The following is a 3,572-nucleotide window of genomic DNA, read 5'->3' as shown; positions in this document are numbered from 1 at the left end:
TATATGTATATGTATATGTATATGTATATGTATATGTATATGTATATATACATGTTTTGTCGAGAACCCTGGCTGAAATAAGGGCCCATTTTGTGAAATCCCTAAGTACTATACATCTTGACAGTACATGATGTCATGCATCTCCCATTACACCACCATACAAAATAATTTTACTACTCTTAAAATCACCTGCTTTTAATCCATCCATTTCTCCTTTTCTTGCAACCCACTGATATTTCTTGTCTCTACAGTTCTGTCTTTTCCACAATTGTATGAAGGCTTTTCAAAACATCATCTTCCACTTCCACTTTTTAAAAAAAAAATTATTTATTTATTTAATGTATGTGAGTGCACTGTAGCTATCTTCAGACACACCAGAAAAGGGCATCAGATTCCATTTTAAATGGTTATGAGCCACCATGTGGTTGCTGGGAATTGTGGAAGAGCAGTCAGTGCTCTTAACTGCTGAGCCATCTCTCCAGGCCCCTACTTCCACTTTTAAAGATTTTAAACTTTTCTAAATTGTTCTGTGGGTTAGGGTTACTGGTGTATTTCTTTTTATTGTTGACTAATATATCTAAGCACAATGATTTCTCCTACTGATCATAGAAATGGCAGATTCATGGAGCAGGGAGATGAAAATGAGCAAGCTTAAAAAGCCAAGGACTCTGTGAGAGGAGGGGTGTGCAAGGGAGATGAGCCAGGTCAAAGAAGCTCTGCTGTGGGGCTGCACAACAAGGCAGCCTCTGAGAGTCAAGTGCACCTGCAGAGAAGATGTAGAGAGTAAAAAACAGCATCTCTGAGCCTCCATCACTTTCCCCTACTTCACAGCAACCACCACACCCATCGTTTGCCATCCTCTGTTGGCCAAAACGCTACTCCTACGACCCAAAGTATTGAATTCATAATTTTAAAATTTTGTGTATTTGCTTAACTTCCAATAAAATTGTTACTTGTAAAAAAAAATAAAGGCTGTTTGAGTTACTGCTGTCTTGAATTATATTTCCAAATTTTATAACTTTGAGTTGTGCATTTCTGTTATTTGTAAAGCACCCAGTCCAGCTTTTTATTTGTCACAGACTAAGACATTACTATGGACCACAGTACTGAAATTTTTACCACTCAAAACATCTGTCCTGAGTTAAATGAAAAATCATTAAATAGATTTTGATTTGGAATTAGGAGAGAATATCCACCAATTTCTGAAATGTCCCTAAACATGATTCTGCTGTTTTGTGCTATGTATTTGCATGAAGCAACGTTCTCAAGCTTTGACAACTGTCAAATTATAATATGGATAAGCTATGAAAAGTGTTGAAGATACTTTCTGTCCTGCAGTAATTTTCATTGAAGATCAAATTCTCTATGTTAAAATAAACTACCACAGCCAAGTTGTGGTGGTGGCGGAGCACACCTTTAATCCCACCCTTTGGGAGACAGAAGCAGGCAGATGTCTCAGTTCAAGGCCAGCGTGATCTACAGAGTGAGTTTCAGGACAGCCAGGGCTATACAGAGAAGTCCTGTCTTGGAAAAAAACAAAAAAACAAAAAGGAAACATCCATCTCATTAGAATGGAAATTTCTTTTCATCCTGAATAAACAGTAAAATTATATGTATGGCATACAAAGTATTTGTAGTGGGAGATTTTTCAATCTCCAACCCAAATATGACCGGTCAATGATAACACAACTCAGTAATTATGAGTATATTCTGTAAGCCTAGATTGGGCAGATACCCTTACACTACTCTGTTCCCCAGCTCTGAGACCCTTATAACTTGAGGGTTTTCCAGACCCTGCATTTGTCCTTCTACCCTCCTGCTTCTCTGTCGTCCTCCTCTCTCTCCTCTCCCCAGTCATCATCCTCTCCATCGTCTTCCTCCTCCATTGTCTTCCTCCAGTCTCCCTCCAGTCATCCTCCCCCCCCCACCAACCTTTATTTCTCCACCTCCCCTTCTTCTGCCCAATCACTGGCTCCAGCCTTTATTTTACAAATTAAGATGGGCAGAAGGTTCACTAGAATTCACCTGTGTAATGACTCACTCCTCCTCTGCAGCCCTTCACAGGAAAGGGGAATTAGTACCAAAATACAAGGCTGGGCCTATCCACAGCACCATATATATATATATATTCATATAAATGATCATATAAATTTATGATCAGTAAATGTTTGGTTCTCCATATCTATATATCCTAGGTTACATAAAAATTTCCCAGGTTGGAAGTGGTCACAAGTCAGAAAGATTTAAGTACCATGGTTCACAGTAATGTCTTGGGCTGTAAAAAACTGGACTGGATGATTTGTAAATAACAGAAATTCAGTTCTCAAAGTTATTGACTTTGGAAATATGACATCATGGTGACAGTATGAGTCTCGTGGAAACCTTTTCCTGGGTGACAAACCACTGGCTTCTCACTGTACTTTCAGAAGGCAAACTAAGGGAGGTCCTTCACTTAACATTGCTATTTCCATTCTTGAGGGGTCCATCCTTGAGACCTAATAACTCCTCAAAGGTCTCATCCTACTGGGCATTAGGATTTCAACATACAGATTTGGAGAAGGCAAAGATGATTATCACAATTCAAACAGTATTTGAAACAACTGAGGAGACTGGGCTGGGCAGAGTGCTCAGTTGATAAAGTACTTGCTGCACAAGCATGAGGACCTGAGTTTGAATTCCCAGAAGCCCAGGAAAAAAAGCAGATGAGGCGATACATTCCTACAATCTTAGAACTGGAGAGGCGGAGACAAGAGGAGAGCTGGAGCTAGCAGCCCAGCTAGTCTTGCCAAGTCAGTGAACCTCCGGTTTAAAGCAGGACTGCAGTCTCAACAAAGCAAGTGATCAAATGATAGAGGATTCTGCAGAAGTGGCTCAGCAGTTAAGAGCACCATCTGTTCTTCAAAAGGACCTGGGTTTGATTCTCAGCTTACAACCTTCTTGAACTCTGGTTCCAGGGGATTCAATATCATCTTCTGACTTCCGTAGGCACTGCATGCATGTGGTGCACAGACATACAGCAAACACTCGTACATAAAATAAAAACAAATAAAGTAAAAGGATAGAAGACACCCAACATTAACCTCTAATCTGCACACACATGCACCTGTGCACACATAAACACACATACAAGCATACACTTTTCACACACACACACACACACACACGGAGACTACTATAACCTAAGAAGTAAGTGTAATAAAGGAAAATAACCCAGAACTAAGCCCTGGAACAATGTCCCTCCCTTGCCTCTTCCATGTCACTTTGTCTAGCTCCAAACTCATCACCCCCAACCACATTCCACCACCTCCCAGTCAGCCTTTTGAGTTCCATACTTACTCCCCTTCGGTCCATTCTCGACCAAGAGGCCACAGTGTTCCTCTCAAACTCAGTCCCATCCTTCCTCTGCTCAGAGGGCACCATGGGGAAAAAAAAACACCCTAGATATGATACATCATACAGTTGAATATTTTGAACTCTAAAAACAAAGTGTGGATATGTTACAGCATGCTTAAAACTTAAACTTGTCAACCTGCCGTGAGTGAAATGCGTAACAAGAGAACCCATATGGTATT

Source organism: Grammomys surdaster, unplaced genomic scaffold (assembly GCF_004785775.1).
Source record: "Grammomys surdaster isolate TR1022 unplaced genomic scaffold, NIH_TR_1.0 581, whole genome shotgun sequence".
Lineage (NCBI taxonomy): Eukaryota > Metazoa > Chordata > Mammalia > Rodentia > Muridae > Grammomys > Grammomys surdaster.
Note: the sequence above shows the minus strand (reverse complement) of the source record.